The 18,913-nt window shown below is 39.2% G+C and overlaps 1 pseudogene; it reads left to right on the top strand.

Annotated features, from left to right (window-relative positions):
* The first annotated feature begins 5,126 nt into the window (after positions 1–5,126).
* On the top strand, positions 5,127–18,495 carry LOC115424724 (NACHT, LRR and PYD domains-containing protein 3-like; annotated as a pseudogene).
* Positions 18,496–18,913: the final 418 nt, after the last annotated feature.

The following is an 18,913-nucleotide window of genomic DNA, read 5'->3' on the forward strand; positions in this document are numbered from 1 at the left end:
CATTAGTGTTACCTCTGTCGTCTCCATGTTTGTTATTACTGACTTTCTTCTTCTTCTTCTCAAAAAACTTTCCTCTTCTTTGAGGTATTTGTCCAGTATGGCTAATTAAAAGCGGCGCCCCCGGTGGATTAATTGAGAAACGCTCATTCCAACACATTAAATGTCAGTAGCAGCACTTTTTTCCAGTCAGACTAATGACAACGACAATAAAGTACATTTACAAAAGGAACTAAGAACTAGAATGAGATTAACACCTGTGATGATCTACCTATGGACCTGTCCATTGTCAGACAGTTGAAAAGAAGTCAATTATCTGAAATACCTGAGTTTAAATTAGTAATCAGTCCATGTACATTCTAGTCTGGGCAGGAGTACTTTCTAGTCTAAATAAAATAATTTCAAGAGTCCATATCTGTCCATATTTAATTACCAAATGACTTTATGATATATCATGTCTCACTGGTAAACTTATTTTATATTGAATTTCATATTGAATCTCATGAACATCAGTGGTCAGAATAATTGTATTTATAAGCCTATCATTTATTGTTTTGTTATACATTAGATTAGAAATAAACATAGTTTAGATGAAAATGTTGACTTAAGTTAATTTTATATGAATTTTTTTTTTTTTTTTGGATGAAACTGAAGCCAGATTGAACATATTTTTAAGCTCAAAATGCACCAGAATGCAGGAAAAAGACTTCAGTTTTCCCAAAATTTCCCAGGGGAGCTATGCTCGTCGCTGCGGTCCAGACTGGCAGTGGCTTTTTGTGGCTACACTCATTTTTACTAATGTAGCCACAGTGGCTGTATCTTTCATTTTCCTAGCACAAGCACAGCTTCACAATAGCTCGTGGTCTATCAGCGGTGAGATAAAAACCAGCTTCCAACCCACCAGACCTCATCACCTTGGATTACAAAGCAGCCCAGTGAAACCTTTTATACTGATTTTTATGCATACTGTTTCAGGGTGGCCTAGGGCTGCACGATTTTGGCAAAAAAAAAATCCCGATTTTTTTCCTCTAAAAACTCGATTTTCGATTTTGATTTCGATTTTTGGGTAAAACTACAAAAGACAACAGAAGTCAGCACGCCATTTTCATGAGCAGCCAACAATGCAAGGCACTGCTTTAACCTCAAATCTGTGATGGGATCACGTGATGAACCCACAGAAGTTTTATTCTTAATTAAATCTTTATTGAATGAAGTAGAGTATACAAACAATGTATACAACAAGAAAATAACAGAAGTTTGTCAGGGGGAATACACTATATAATACAATGTCCATATCAGAGCAAATACTTATGTTTTTTATAGCCTTTTTGTTTCCACATTTATCTAACAGCTTTAAATAAAGTTCAACATCTTTCAAAAAATAAATAATATTTGGTTTTGTGTAACAGAACTTACATTTGTGAATGAAAAATTTAGCAAGTAAGAGGACTAAATTATAAATATGTACATATATATATATATATATATATATATATATGTATATATATACATATATATATATTTATATATATATATATTTATATATATATATATTTATATATATACATATACATTTATATATTTGTTTTTTTTTGTTTTTTTTCCTGGGTATCTGGGCCCACAGAAGTGATACCAATGTAAGTCAGTGACAGGCATCAGTCGTGCGTGTGTGCGTGTGTGCGTGTGTGCGTTGACCACGTTAATATGAGTGATCCACATGCGGTTCTATTAAACTGGGGGATCCGTGCGTGGAATAGACCGACCCAGGACACGCTGGAGGGATTCTATCTGTGGAGCTGGTGCATGTGTGTGGGCACAGGGCTGTGTGGGCTCCTCTGCTGAGGCTGATGACCCCGAGACACGGACCCGGTTCGGAAGAAGACAGTACGGTACGGATCCGGGACAACGGAAGATGAATGATCCGCATGCAGTTCTATTTTAGTTGCGGGATCCGTGCGTGAAGCCACGGCTTACATTGCTATAAGTACTGCGGGCTCATGAACAGATTTAAAGTCCGGTCATTACACAGACTTCTGTGACAGACCGCTGTCACTGATAGGAGGAGGAGCCTACGGGAGCCCGCAAGCGCGCGGCCCGCAGGTACGAGAGAGATGAAATCGATTTTACGATTTCCCTTTTTTAAAAATCGTACTAATTTAAAAATCCGATTTCGATTTAAAATTGATTAATCGTGCAGCCCTAGGGTGGCCTGATCATTCTGCTCATGACACAAACTAAAACTGAAGCTAAATCTAGTTGTCAGAAAATTGTTGAATCAGAATGAACACATACAGATCTGGAAAACAATCAGAGACCACTGCAATTTCTTGTTCATTTCTTGTTCTTGCAATTTCTCTTCATCATGTGTGCATGTATGACAGCCATTTCATTCCATTCCATTCCGTTCCATTCTGTTCCATTCCATTCCATTCCATTCCTGTGTCTGTTGAATTCCAACACAAACACATGTTATTCTACTGAATAACACCTGATGCATGTCTTATTTAAGAAGGAGAAGTATAAACACCACTACTGAGGCCATCACTATCTTCTTACAAAAGCCAAAAACAGTACTATTAGTACCACAAAAGTAACTGGAATCCAAAAGTAACTATTGAAAACTACTGGACTTCTGCTCTGCCAATGTTCCCAAACTCTGAGGACTGGTTTTTCTATCAGGACAATCCTCCTGGCCTCAGCTAGGACCATAAAGGTGTGGATGACGGACCACCAGATGAAGACCCTGTCATGTCCAGCCCAATCTCCAGACCTGAACCCACTTTGAAAACTTCTGGAGGAACATGGATGGTCCAAGCCATGGAACATGTCTGAGCTTCTAGAATTTCTATGGCAGGAGCTGAATAAAGTCATCCAACAGCAGTGGAGGAGAGCCAAGATACATGAAAGTTGTCATAGAACATCAGGGTTATTCCACCAAATGTAGATGTGTGAACTTTGACCAAGTTCCAACATTAGTATTGTGTTGTTTAGAAATCAGTATGAACTGGTTTTATTTGCATTATTTGAGTCTGAAAACACTGCATCTGTTTGTTATTTGGACCATGTGTCATGTTCTGCAAATACATGCTCTAAATAACAATATTGACCTCCGCCAGGAGGTATTGTGATCACTTTGCTTTGTGTGTTTGCATGCGTGTTTATGTGCATGTTTATTTGTTGTTAGCAAGAATAACTCAAAAAGTTATGGACAGATTTTCATTAAATTTTGGTGATGATCGGGGGATGGGTGGGTGGGGCAGATCTGTCTTGGTGGAGGTCTGCGCTCTCCGAGTGCTTTTCTTGTTATATTTGGAATTTGGGACAAAAGTTGTCGGTAGTTTAGAGAATAAATCATAAATGTTCATTTTACTAAAACACAGACCTATAAATGGGAAAATCAGAGAAAGGGTTCATTTTGCAGTGGTCTCTGATTTTTTTCCAGAGCTGTAAATTGAAAAAAAAAAAAAAAAAAAAAAAATCATTACAAATTTAGCAAATAAAGTTATATACAACTTTTTACATGAAAATGCAGTCAATGCCTCTGGCCCTTCTTAAGTGTCAGAATCTGGTGTCATAATATGATGAATAAACATGTTCAACGAACCATTTTTACAACTCACAAAACTGACACACATTTATTTATAACCACATTTAGTTATAACCACTATCAGGTGTCACAAGACAACACACATGTGATTGGTTGATGTGGGTCACTTTTCCACTGAACATGGTTACATTGTTTTTTTTCTGTGCAGTCACTTCCCTTAGAGGAACATTTTTACCGTCTCTGCCTGCACCGAACACGTTAAGTTCAGAGTATTACTTTGACATTTGCTGAAATGAAGACTCAGCAAGGCTTAATTCATTTCAATACATACAATAATTACAGATAATCAGCTTTATTTTCTACCACTTTTTGTCCCACCAGTTTTGCCCAGAAACTGGTCAACTAAAACAGTAATAAGCCTGTTCCCACAGGTTCACCTCTTCATGTCACACTGTTTTGATGTGTAATGAACATGTTTTCAAACTAAATAAAACTAAGGCTGCAACTAATGACTATTTCAATAGTCGACTAGTCATTGCCTAGTCAGATATGAACTGGAAAAAAAAAGGCTCTTCATATTTATTGCATAAAAAAAAAGCTTTCCTTTCCTTTAACAGGATCATTTAGAATGTCTAACAAAGTTTGTTGAACAGATATTTGATTGAATATTCAATATTGAACAAATACTGCAGCCTCAATAAAATAAACATTTTTCCTTAAACAAAAGTGCATGACACCACCAACGACGTGTCAACAACGAAATTCATCATCATCAACTATTCTTTCTGTTAACTAACCGTTCCAGCTCTAAATAAAACTGCCATTTGTCAAAACTCTTACCATTTAGGTATGATCAAATATTTTTTTCCCTCTAACCAATTATTCCATTGTAAAATAGAGGGTTTAAGGTTTACACTGAATACATTTTAGGATGAAAATGTCAGAGGAACTTCACTTTTGAGAACTTTGTAATTCTTGCAAAAAATAAACGTTAATTTTTTGTCCATCTGTGACGCAGTAGTGTTTGATGTTTTTAATTTAAAAATATTTGAAACTAAATTTTGCTCTTTGAATATGTTTAAAATAGCATTCAGACCTTTACAAATTATGTGGAATATTTGTCTTAAGCTTGTCTGGTTCAAAAGTTGCGTGACAAAAAACTAGAATGTTTTCTATCTCGTACCCTGACAGCATGTTTCCGGAAGGACGTGTTTCTCATGGGGCACTAAAGTGTAGTGTTATATTGTTTTACAAAGTCACAGCTTACCATGGAGTAAAACAAATGCAGTTCCTCTCCTCTTCTTTGCTGCAGCCGCGTGAGTGTCAGAGCTCTGTGTGTGTGTGAGGGGGAGGGGGAGGGGGAGGGGCCAGGTAGTGGGGCAGTGTGCAGCACACACACGCACGCACTCACGCGCGCACAAACACACAAACTGAAACTGAAAACACTTTGGGGTCATGCGCATGTGTGCGCATGCTCAGTAACGCTAGGGAGTTCCACTCGACAGGTAGTGTGTCTCAACAGGACTCCTGAACACTGAGTGTAATCTGCAAATACAAGGAGAGAAGAAGAAGGACAGGTAGTTGTGGACCCAGTGTGCTCAGGTGGTCTTCCACTCAGGCTTCTGTTCTCCTTCTCAGAGGCAGTTTGTGAAGAGGAATGCATGGCTCCTGTGTTCACTCTTAAGAGCGTTTCACCTGTGCTTTTCAGGTTAGTACACTTTGAAACCCACACTAAAGGAACAGTTAAAGGTAGATGTTTGGTGGCTGAAATGTGGTAGACTTTGTTTATGTAATTGAAGTTTTTAATGACATTCATTTCAGAGGTCACCACATGGTTGTCTTTAAAATGGCAGATGCTGCTGTAACAGGCACAGACTGTACTCTTCTGTCCAACTCCTGAACATATAAATAATTGTTATTTTACTTTTACTGTTGCAGTTTTGCACTTGTTCAGACTTTAAGTGATGTGTATTTCGTACAGTGTTTTCAAAGGTTTAATTGAAAGAAAAAGTTTTTTACGTGTGAAGGACGTGTTTAGTAGTTTTTGTAATTCTACATTTAGTATTTTGTATTAAATTAACATTTCTGGTGAAGAGTGTTTGCTGTTCCAATGAGACTACAGCCTTAAAATTACTAAGAGCACTTTGAGATGGAAGTATTGTTGTTTTCAGTCAAACGTAAAACATAGACGTGGGTTTCAGCTTTCGTTTTTTTAAGAAACTTGGCTGCAGCGTTACTCAAATCACAACACATGCCTCACATCCTGCTTCTACCACACCCTGGTAAGGATAATGTTAGACAGCCATCTAGTGGTGGAACTGTATACTGACCCAAATTACTCATGTCAGCACATCCCCCTTTTACATGAAAACTGAATAATACCACTAATAGGCACTCATAGGTTGTACACAAACATCTAAAGCAGGGGTCACCAACCCTGGTCCTCGAGATGTACTATCCTGCATGTTTTAGATGTTTCCCTCTTCAGCACACCTGACGGTTGTTATCAGGCTTCTTCAGACCTTGATGATAGGCTGATCATTTGAATCAGGTGTGTTGGAAGAGCAATACATCTAAAACATGCAGGAGAGTAGATCCTGATGACCAGGGTTGGTGACCCCTAATCTAAAGGGACATCATTACCAGATGTTTACACATGAACCACTTTGGACATTCAACTCTGCATTAACTGTGTTTTTAGTGTAACCAACAACATTTGTGTTTTGTTGCTTAACTTATGTAAACTCATGTAAATATTCAGTCTATCAGGTGGTTAGGGATGTAACGATAGGAAAATTTCATATCACGGTTATTGTGACCAAAATTATCACCGTTATCATTATTATCGTGATATTGTTGTAATGTGTTCAAAATGTTCAAAAAGTACTTATACACACACTGAAATAATGTAACCAAGTTGTATTTAAAAAAAAACAACTAATAAGTAACACACACAATGTACTTTCTGTTGGCAGAAACATTAAAATATTGACATGTCAACATCAAACATACAAATGCACATTAAAGATAGCACCTTATGGACATGTCAAATATCTGCACCAGGACTAGGAACTGATAGGATTTTATTAATATCAGTGCCATTGTCCATTCTGCTTACCAGTCGAATTCCTTAACAATTCTCTTATTGATTACTGAGTGTGTTTTTGAGTAGTTGGACAGGTCACAGTGGAGCTTGTTTGACTATTTTCCATGTCAAATCATTCATAGTGTCACACATACACCATTATACACACAAACAGAAAGGGAAACACAATCATATTTTTCTGAACTGTTTAATAAACAAATATAAATATTCTGCAAGAATGAGGATTTTAAAACATGTTAAGGTGATCTGATCCAGACTGGTCAGTGGTGATCTGATTCAGACTGGTCAGTGGTGATCTGATTCAGACTGGTCAGTGGTTCACTCCTGGTGAGAGACAGACAAACTACAACAGTGTCCTCTGGTCCAGTTCCTCTGGAGGTCAGTCAGTGGATTTCCTGTTGAATGTCCTTCAGTTCATAAACCCTCCTCCCCTTTGGTTTCTACACACATCATGTGTCTTTGTACAGTTGAAGCTCACTGGTTTGGGCCCCATTTGAATTGGCAAGAGTTAACACTAGCGCAGACCCGGTCTGTGCGCGCGCACACGCTCGAACGAACCGGGTCCGTGCACCCGCTTGCTTGGAGGGATCGGGTCTGCGCTCCTACGGACCAGGTCCGTGCGCTCGCTCGCTCTGACGGACCCGGGCCCGTGCACACGTGCTCGGACGGACCGGGTCCTTTGCAGGAGCCCATTATCCCATTATCTGTCCGTGCAGATGCCTTCCACCATGTTTTCAGAGGCCAAACATTGCAAACTGCACACGCACGCCTGGAGTGCATCTGTTTCTCCAGGAAATGAGCAGTATCACCGTGATTTTCAAAGTGCGGTAATCGAACACGGTTATCATGATAATTACAATTTAAACTGTAATACGAACTGTCGGAAATTGTACTGCTGTTTATCATTATACCGGTAATCGTTACATCCCTACAGGTGGTTTGACAGTGCGTCCTGATGTTCTGAACACAGGTGATTGACTTTGCTCAACACTGTCCTTAAAGGTGGGGTACGATATCTTAGAAAAACACTTGTAGCAGCTACATTTTGAAAATACTCAATTCAAAAGTCCAAACCCCTTTCTTCAGACATCCCCCTGAAGCCACGCCTCCAGAGTGCTGGCACGTGCAATGCTTGTTCCCGAGGGTTCACGAGCGCTGCACAGCAACAATTCACCGGCTCCGACCCCAGCTCTGGTTCCGATCCTGATCCATTCACACCTCATTCAGTCTCCTCCAACCCCCCTGCTCTTCCAGAACAGCCCCAGTTCAGACCTATCTGACTAACGTTACATTTACTGCAGATTTATGTTCGTGACTAAACAGTTTGCAGGTGAACTTTCCATCCTAATATAACTAATATAGCCAAGCTCTGGCTCTGGCTTCACTTCCTGTACTAGCGCTTCCAGCCTCTGAGAACGCACGATTCATGCACGAAGAGGGGTACGCGCAGAGGGGGGAGGGACAAGTGGCAGTTGAGTTTGATAGACATATCACCGTTCAGTCATTTTGATAGGGCACTCAAAATGATTGGATGGTGTTTTTTCAGTCCTGTCCGTTCCACAGGTGACTAAATTTTTTTTATTTTTGTGTTAGAGCGTTTAATTAATTCGATGTAATCAGGGTCTGAAGGGGATTTTAAGCACTATCGTAAAAAATGCTCCAGGAAAACATCTCGTACCCCACCTTTAACAGGTGAGGTTGGTTCAGGCGTTGTGTTCTGGTAGTCCTCACACTGTCTGTGCTGTGTTCTTATTGTCTCTTGTGTACACAGTAAACTCTTCTGGTTTCTCTTTAGTATCAGTTCTTCTTCAGTTTGCACTCTGTATGATCTCGGCTTCAGTTCCTCCAGTACAGCTGCTTTCTTTGCCCAGATGTTTGCATCTTCCACTCTGACTGTGTCATTGGGTGCAAGTGGTTTTCAGCTTTTGGCAGACTTGTCGTAGTTTACTTTTTGTCTCTTTTGCAACCATTTCATTTAGTCTTTCACTTGTTTGTATTTCTTAGTACTTGTAAAAGGACCAGTGGTCCGTAGTTGCCTTCCCATTAGTAGCTCTGCAGGAGATTTACCATGTTCTACTGGTGAAGTTCTGTAACTCAGTAGTGCCAAATAAGAATGTGCCTTACTGTCTTGTGCTTTTTTCAGTAACTGTTTAAGGGTCAAAACACAGTAATGGTGCCTGGGGTGAAAATTTTTTGTTTCACTGAAATTTAAAATTGTTACATCATTGTAGAAAACAACTCAAATTTTCAGATAATGCAAGTTTCATCAATATACACCCACTACTTTATCTGTGAGACACTGGGAAACATAAGGGGATAAAAAATTACCTCTGATGGGACACATGGTCATATTGGCCTAGGTCAGAAATTAGGGTTGGTTTTTTTTTGTTTTTTTTCATGTTTTTATTTTTCACATATGTTGAACTAATTAAAAGTAATAGTATAACATAGAAAACTGCCACCTAACACTAATATTGTGGAATAATTATTTAGTATTGTGGGCGGTGTGTCCCGTCACAGATATTTGACTTTGAAAAGTTTTCATATTTTCCACAACTGTTCAGTTGTATCTATAAAACTTGTAATCCTCTTTTTATTAACGATATGTAATAATTAAAACTACAAGTTAAAAAATTAAAGTCATTTACAGGGAAACTATTGCCACATTTCTATTATTATCTCTGATGGGATATTTTCTGACAAATCTGAATGACTAGATAATGTGCGTAGAACTAAAATAGAAAACAGGTTTTGGAAAATGGTTATTCTTAATTTTTTTAAACTTGAATGTTTTATTATGTATTCTGTCCAGAGGGGGAATGTGAGAGCGAATGAATAACGGGTGAATATTGTAAAGTGCTTTGGGTGTCTAGAAAAGCACTACAGAAATCCAATCCATAATAATAATAATAATAACAATACTTTTTTTTCTTTTTTTACTTGGCTACAACATGATTATCCAGTGTTACTGATCTGATTACGTCGGCCAAATAAGGTTGAAATATATTGATGAAAAACAAAGTCAATGAATGTTTAATTGTGATTTCTTTTATAAATTGATAATACTTAGCATTTATTGATGGCCATGTTCTATGAGTTGTTTTGATGATGTTTTTATTTCAGTGTGCAGTAACCATGGTGACGCCAGTGGAGCTCCTGGATACTTTGGAGGATTTGACAGAAGGAGACTTTAAGAAGTTCAAATGGTTCCTGCAGCAGGCTGAGATCTTGGAGGGCTTCCCTGCAGTCCCAAAGAGCCAGTTAGAGTACGCAGACCGGCTGGACACAGTGGACCAGATCTTAGACACCTACCAGGACCATGCAGTGGAGGTGATCATAAAGGTGTTAAAGAAGATCAACAAGAATGATTTGGTCAAACGTCTGACGAATGTCAACTCAGCCTCCAAAGGTGAGTTTAGGAAAAGAAAATGAATAGAATAACTAAATAGAACACCCCCTCACCCCACCCCCGGAACTACTTAAAATTGTTTTGGAAAAATACAATAAATAAGTCATCATGTACTGAATACACAATAAATAATGAGAATTAATGCTGAAATGAAGCACAATAAATACATTCATATAATAAACCTGACACTACTGACTATATTTTATTTCAATATTTTTAAAAACCTGGAAGCCTCCTCTAAGCATTGGTAACATTTGAAGAACATTTCTATTTTATATTATTCAACATGAGTTGATTTGAGTAATTAAGTAATTTTTTTTTTTTTTTGATTAAAGCTTCATTTTTTCATTAATGACCAATTAATTTATTTTTCTTATCAATGAAAGAGGACACTTTTCAGTTTATATTTGATCACAAAATATACGTATAAAGGTTTGTTATTTTTTAATATATTACATAAATATATGTTTGTTGACAAAGATTTGAAAGTATAAACAGACACCTTTGGCCCAGGAACAAATTTTGCCTAATTTTTCTCAATTAAAAATGCTGAAGCAAGAGTTGGAGGTACTTGGATAAAATATATATATTTCAGGGGGTACTCCACTGTAAAAAGTTTAAGAACCACTGTCATACCCTCAGCAGCGATGGTGCGTTCCCAGAGGCCTTGCTTATGCAGCTCAACAATCCGACCATGTTCAAAGAGAGGAAGCTTTTGAGCCTTTGCGTCAGGAGGTCAGAAAATGACATTGAATCCACATTTTTGCGCAGATTTTGCCTTTTAAAGGTTATGGTCTTAAGATCCAGGAGTGTGCCAATGCCAGTCAGCACTGCTAAGTAGCAAAACCTTCAGTAGGTGGTTACAGTGATTAAGGTGCCCCTAAGTTTGCCCACACTTTGTCTTTTTTTGTTTTAGCCTTTCCCCAAAACCTTTTTCTATCACCTTTACCGAGTGATTAGAACACTTAAACCTAACGAAATAAAACCATTAAACTTGATTCAGTTGATAAGCCTGTCATCAAGCTCTGCAGAAGTCTGATAACGACCGTCAGGTGTGCTGGAAGACGGAAACACCTAAAACATGCAGGATAGTAGCTCTCCAGGACCAGGATTCATCACCACTGGACTACACCATGACGTCCTAACCTCTGACAGTATGTGATGTAGTGCTGTAGTCAAGACCGAGACTAAGACACTGCCAAGACCACAGGGTATCGAGACCAAGACAAGACCAAGACCAATTGAGTTGAGTTCGTGACAAGACCAAGACCACAAAAAATTGGTCTTGAGACCTGTCGCAAGAACTACCTCACTGGTGGACAGTGGAGGGCCGGCATTGTCCGTTGAGAAAATTTATACAATGTCACATTTCTAAAATGGATGCATTTGAAGAGGGCACGTAATAAATAATGATATTATTCTGTGATGATGTGGATTTGTACAAATCCTATCAAGACTGCTATGTCTGAGACCATGACAAGACCGAGACCAAATGAGTTGAGTCTGTGACAAGACCAAGACCACAAAAAATTGGTCTCAAGACCAGTCTAGAGAACTACATCACTAAAGTGATGTGATGGGAGTGCAAATATGTTGCTATACTTGATTGACAGATGGTAATCTCTGTTCAACTAGTGTGTAGATATACCTGATTAAACAATAAACTGCTGCCTTATTGGAGGTGGATGTGACAGTGCTCAGTGGAACTCAGAGTTGTAAGGTCATTTCCATGACCTTTTAAATGAAACTTCTTAACTCATTCCCTCCAGACATAGAAGGGAATACCATGTTCCACTGATTTTTAGTTTTGATTCGGTTTGACTAGTCTTTTGTAAACTTGTACCATCTGGTCAACACCATGAAGATGACAGTAGCAGTTTCTTCATGCTGTGTCTTGTTCTCTTTCAGAGACGCTGGCCATTTGCCAACGTAAACTCAAGCTCACCCTGAGGAAGAAGTTACAGCATTTGTTAAAGCCAGCCAATAAATCAGGGAAGCAGTTGTTTATGAACGGGCTTTACACCGAGCTTGACATCACAGAGGAAAAATCTGCAGATGTCAAAAATAAACGGAAATCAACACAAACAGGTAACGCAATGGATGACTTTTTAAAACCTTCTCAAGATGTTCTAGTCAGGACATTAATGACTAAAGGAGAGGTTGGTAGTGGGAAAACAGTCCTGACACAGAAAATGGTCCTCGATTGGACTGAAGACAAAGTCGGTGATAATATACAGTTTGTATTTCCATTCACCTTCCAAGAGTTGAGTTTACTTAAAGACAAGAAATACAGCTGGGTGGAACTCCTTCATTACTTCTTTACTGATACAAAAGAATTAGGAATCTGCAGCTTTGATGAACTCCAGATTTTGTTCATTTTTGATGGCCTTGATGAGTGCCAGCTTCCTCTGGACTTCGACAACAATGAGATCCTGAATGATGTTACTGAGTCCGCTACAGTGGATGTGCTGCTGACAAACCTCATCATGGGAAAACTGCTTCCTTCTGCTCGACTCTGGATAACCACAACTCCCGAGGGAGTCGATCAGATTCCCCACCAATACATACACAAGGTCACAGAAGTAAGAGGGTTCACTGATTCAAAGAAAGATGAGTATTTTAGAAAGAGATACAGAAACAAGGAGCTGGCTAGCAGAGTCATCTCCCACATCAAGGCATCACGAAGTCTCCGCATCAGGTGCCACAGCCCAGTTTTCTGTTGGATCTCTGCAACAGTGCTAGAAGATGCATTACAGTCAACTGAGAGAGCCAAGCTCCCCAAGACCCTGACAGAGATGTATACACACTTCCTGGTGGTTCTGTCCAAACTGGCAAATGTTAAACATGATGGCAGAACCCAGACGACTTCGCTTCTGAACGCAGAAACGTCCACAATGATAATGTCTCTGGGAAAACTAGCGTTCAAACATCTGCTCAAAGGCAAACGGATCTTCAGTGAAGCAGACCTGATAGAGTGTGACATTGATATGAACTTAGTCCCAACATACTCAGGACTGTTCATACAGATGTTAGTGAGGAGAATAGGCTGTGCCAGGGCAAACTGTACAGTTTTGTCCATTCCAGTGTTCAGGAGTTTCTGGCTGCTGTTCATGTCGTTGTGTCATTCATCAACTCTGGTGTCAACCTCTTGTCTGAAGAGCAGTTAAACTCTCAACCGTCCCCAGTCACGATGGATGGATGTGAAGTAAAAAACATCCACCAGAGTGCAGTGCACATAGCGTTACAAAGTCCAAATGGACACTTGGACTTGTTCCTCCGTTTCATCATTGGTCTCTCACTGCAAACTAATGAAACACTCCTGAAAGAGCTCCTGAAACTATCAGGAAGAAGCTTAGAGAGCACACATGAGACAGTCCAGCACATCAAGGCTTGTCTGAGGGAAAATCCCTCTTCAGAGAGGTGCATCAGTCTTTTTCACTGTCTGAATGAACTGAATGAGCCTTCTGTGGTAGATGAGGTCCAGCAGTACCTGACCACCTCCACCAAACAGCCCTCACCTGCTCAGTGGTCAGCTCTGGTGTTTGTCTTATTAACATCACAGAGTAACCTAGGAGTGTTTGACCTGAAGAAATACTCCATCTCAGAGGAAGGACTGCTCAGGTTGATGCCAGTGGTTGAAGCCTCACATCTATGTTTGTAAGTATCAACTGTTAGAGACCATATTAGATACTGTAAATGTTTTACTTTCAGACTTTCATGACTGGTGTAAATGTTTCATTTTCAGGCTGACTGGCTGTAATCTGTCAGACAGAGTTTGGGCAACCCTGGCCACAGCTTTCAGTTCGCCATTCTCTAATTTGAGAGTACTAGACCTGAGTGATACCAATATGCTTTGTGGAATCAGATACCTTTCCGCTGGCCTGAAGAATCCACAATGTAGACTAGAAACTCTCAGGTCTGTCTGCTTTTTTGGTTCATTGGTACTTTTTTTTATTGTCATCAGTTATGAATAAATTAACACTGACTTTATGTCGAGTAGAACAGACACAATGCTTGCAAACAGAGATTATGGTGTTAGATAATGAACATTTTTCATAAATGACTTGTTAAATCCAAGCATGTTACTACTGGTATTGTAAACATGTTTATGTGTTTGCATGTAGCTCGAAACACTCCTGTGTCTGACTACAGCCTCCATTTGTACATTTAACCATTTATTCTTCTTCAGGCTGATTGGCTCTAATGTGACAACCATCTGTTTTCAAGAACTGTCTTGGGCTCTAAGTAGTGAGTCATCTAGTCTCAGAGAATTGGATCTGAGTAACAATGATATGACCCATGGGGAAATTCAGTACCTCTCTAAAGGACTGAGGAGTCCACACTGTCGACTTGAAACACTGCGGTGAGCTGACCAAATACAAATACTGGATATATAAACGCTGACTTAATGCTTCTCTATTTCATTGGCTATACAGCACCCCCAGCAGTTTGAATGTTTGATTGTTTGTTTTTATCAATTTTATAGGTTGATTTCCTGTTTTCTGACATGGGGATACTGTGATGCAGTGGCACTTTTCCTCAGTTCTCAGTATTCCAGTCTGAAAAAACTGGATCTGAGTTTGAACAACCTGGGTGACTCAGGAGTGATGGTGTTCTGTACTGGATTGAAGAGTCCACATTGTAAACTAGAAACACTCAGGTCAGATGATTTCTGGATTTATTTATTTAATGAAACATCTACTGGTGACCAAAAACATCTAATGATGTAAAATGTTTAATAACTTTTGAGTCACTAATCCTATTAATATGCTGAAATAATTCAGATAAAATGCAGTTTGTTAACTTTTTAAAGGCATCACATGTGTCATTTTTGGACATTTAGAGGCTCCGTAGTGGACACGGAAACACCGTCATGTAGTTTGACAAATGACAGTGGCTGTAGCCACTTGTTTTATGTCCAGTGACTGATATATTTTGGGGTTTTTTTGTTCAATTTTCACTGTTCTGATTGAAGTTTACTCAAAGTTTTTATGAACGTCTGTATGAATAGTAGAGTAAATATAGGAAAATACCTGATTTTCACTGAAAAAAGCAAAATACAGATGATAATATTATGATAAACGGAAGAGTTAAATGTAGAGGAAAATTCATCAAATTCAGTTCAACAAAATTTGAACATCTTTACCCTTTTAGTTGGTAATGCAAAATAGAGAAGGCATTGGAAACTTTCTTTCTAGCGCACACCTGCAGTCATCCCTCCTTGACTGTTTGGCCACTATCAGAGATTGGTTTGTCATTTGCCGTGACCTAAATCATAGTAAAACAGAATAAATGTTATGTGACCAGGTAAGTTTGCCACTTCCGTACAGAGCTTACTGCTGCAGTTTGGCATACCACTGTATTTTTGGTCTAGGAGGAGACTAGCAAAACAGCAAGTTGACAGGACCAGTATTTTGGGAGATATTAGTAATTTTGGAACACAGCAGCCTTACAATCATGTTGCTATTCCCAAAATCACATGAACACTTTGGCGGTGACTGCTGGACAAATGTGGGACAGCATGTGTGAATACACAACAATTATCTGTGCTGGGGGACCAGGACTTGGCCCCTCAGGGTCAGGATGTGAATTTTAACAACACCCCCTTTTCACTTCCCACCCTCAGTATTGACAATGATGAAGTCCAGGATCTAGAACCTGTGGTTCCCCAAGGGTCAATGTGCTCCTTATCTTTAACTGTTCTTTGTCCTACTCCTATTTCCCTTTGCTTCAAAATACTGTGAAAAATCAGACACATAATAGTAGTTCTTCATACAAAGTACTTCCTCATTCTGGTCTCAAACTCATTTTTTTTTTCTTATTGACGGTACGGTAACTCCTACTACACCTGCCTTAGTCAATCTGATTGAATTAGTTCACAATTAGTCCCACATCGGTGCATATGTGTGTATGTATGTCTGTATATGTAAGCCCAAGTTTACAGAAGACCTTTGTTCCTTCACTATTTTAAAATGTGTACATTACCTAAAAAGCAACAGAAATAGAAGAGGTTAAGTACTTCTACTCCTCAAATGTTTTTCTTTTTTTCCCAAAAATATTCAACAGGCTTAGCATTTGTAACTTGACTGAAAAAAGCTGTGAAATTCTGGCCTCGGTTCTCTCCTCGGACTCCTCCAGCTTGAAGGTGTTGGACTTGAGTAATAATAACCTGCAGGATTCAGGTGTGAAGCACCTTCTTACTGCCATAGAACATCCAAAATGCAAACTGGATAGTCTCAGGTGAGCGAAGGGGTATATTTTGTATCCTAAAAGCCAGTATTTTTTATGTAAACAGTTTTGCAGATGCTCTGTTGAATTTTATTCACCATCATGAATAATTATCATGCAGGTTGGGTGACTGTAAGCTGTCAGAGGGAAGCTGTGAAGACTTTGGGTCTGCTCTGAGCTCTCAGACATGTCATTTGAGAGAGTTGGAGCTGAACAATAATGACCTGAGAGACTCAGGAGTGAGGCTCCTCTGTGCAGGACTCAAGAGTCCACATTGTAGACTGGAAACTCTTGGGTTAGTGCACTTTATATTTTCCCTTATTTCTCCATAGGTTCATCATTCCCATGAAGAATCTAAAGCTATGTGTTCAAATAAACCACACTGTCCATTCACAGGCTGTCAGGCTGTATGGTTACAGAAGATGGATGCACTTCTCTGAGCTCAGCGTTAAGCACCAATCCTTCTCATCTCAGAGAGCTGGATCTAAGCTACAACCATCCAGGAGGCACTGGACTGACGGTGTTGTCTGCTGGATTAGACGACCCACTGTGGGCGCTGACCACTCTCAGGTATGTGTTTAGCCTTAGAAAGGATTTCAGACCGAGAAAAATAACTGTCCAAACTGTACAAATGACAAGTCAAATATTAAAGCAGGTGAAAATAGCGAACAGAACAACTGAAGGATAGTCTGTCCATCTTATTTCACAGTCAGAGACTATACCATCCTCTGTACTTCTGTTCTTTCAGAGTAGACCATGGTGGAGTGAACAGGATAAAGCATGGTGTCCGGAAATGTAAGTTTATGGAAGTGATGATGATGATGATGATGATGATGATTACTGTAAAGAAGTTTCTATATGAATTTTTATCCTTTAACATCCACGAACCAAACTATTTTACATCACCTTAAACTTGGCTTTCATGTCACCATGAACCTAAAGTTTATTTATTCATTTATTTGACCTTTATTTAACCCATAAAGGCTTTTGTGGCAGTTCCAAAATAAATTTTTCTCTCCACTTATCAAAACAGAAAACTGAAGAAATAATTTTTTCAGCAAATCTCTCATTAACTGAACACAAACCCAGTGTGTTCATCCACTGTGATTGATCCAACTCCATGACTTTTACTGGTAACTCAATGTTGGAGAAGATGACAGTGTTTCCACGGTAACTACAGCTATGGACATGGGATATTTTAGTTTATCTTTAGTAGTAAATCTGCAAAAATGTCTACAATTCAGTTTTCTTTTTTTTCTGTCAAAATGGGGTACTGTGTGTACATTAATGAAAAAAAACTGAAGTTAAATGATCTTAGCGAATGGCTGCAATATAACAACGAGTGAAAAATTTAAGGGGGACCGAATACTTTCCGTACCCACTGTATGTCAAAGAGTAACAACAAAACTGATTTGATCACATTAGTAGGTTACCCTTGTGGCTAAAAATGCCCCATTGACTTTGATTATAAGCACATTTATTAAAAAGCCAAGAATGGACAAAATAAACACTGGCTCTAAAAGGGACTTCTGTGGTTTTAGTGACCACTAGATAGGACTAAATATTACACACTGGAATGTTTTTAAGTGACTGCGTTGTGTTTGTACCTTCCATCAGATGCCTGTAAACTCGAACTGGACCCGAACACAGCACACAGACAACTGCTGCTATCCAACGACAACACACAAGTGGAATATGTGGAAACACTACAGCTGTACCCATATCACCCCGAGAGATTTATCAGGTGTAGTCAGGTGATGTGTACCACTGGGCTGACTGGTCGCTGTTACTGGGAAGTTGAGTACAAGGAAGGCACTCGTATAGCTCTGACTTATCAAGGAATCAGCAGGAGGGATGAGTTTGAAATGTGCAGACTTGGAAGGAATGACACATTTTGGGAGATTTACTGCAGTAGAAGTCGTGGTCTTCATGTTTGCCACAATAATAATCAGACAGACGTACGCAGTGATATGAAAGAGACAAACAGAGTAGGAGTGTATCTGGACTGGCCTGCTGGCACTGTGTCACTTTACAGAGTGTGTTCTGACACTTTAGAGCACCTCCACACCATCTGCACCACCTTCACTGAACCACTCTACCCTGGGTTCAAAGTTGATTATGAGTGTGCAGGAGTGTCCCTCTGTCAATAAGAAAGTGAAAGTGAAGCACAAGGTCAACGAGAAAAGCACTCAGAGAATGCAGACCTCCACCAAGGCAGGTCAGCCTCCCCCCCAATCACCACCAAATTTAATCATTTGTTCCTTGTGCCAGTATCAACATTTCCTGAAAATTTCATGAAAATCCATCCATAACTTTTTGAGTTATCTTGCTAACAGACAAACAAACAGACAAACCCTGATGAAAACATCACCTCCTTGGCAGAGGTAAAAATACCAGCAGCTTTTAAAGCCTGTAAAACCTGACCCATCAAAAACTAGCCACAAAATTCTAATATTCTGGAGTAGAAATGTTTATTAGATCTTTTGACAATATCCAAATAAAACATTTTGTTTACTGTTTTTGTGTCACATTTGATATGTTGGCCGTTTTTATAAAGCACTTTATATACCTGCAGCATCAAATTTGATAATAATGATGGATTAGATTTCTATTGTGCTTTTCAAGG

Source organism: Sphaeramia orbicularis, chromosome 8 (genome assembly GCF_902148855.1).
Source record: "Sphaeramia orbicularis chromosome 8, fSphaOr1.1, whole genome shotgun sequence".
Classification (NCBI taxonomy): Eukaryota; Metazoa; Chordata; class Actinopteri; order Kurtiformes; family Apogonidae; genus Sphaeramia; species Sphaeramia orbicularis.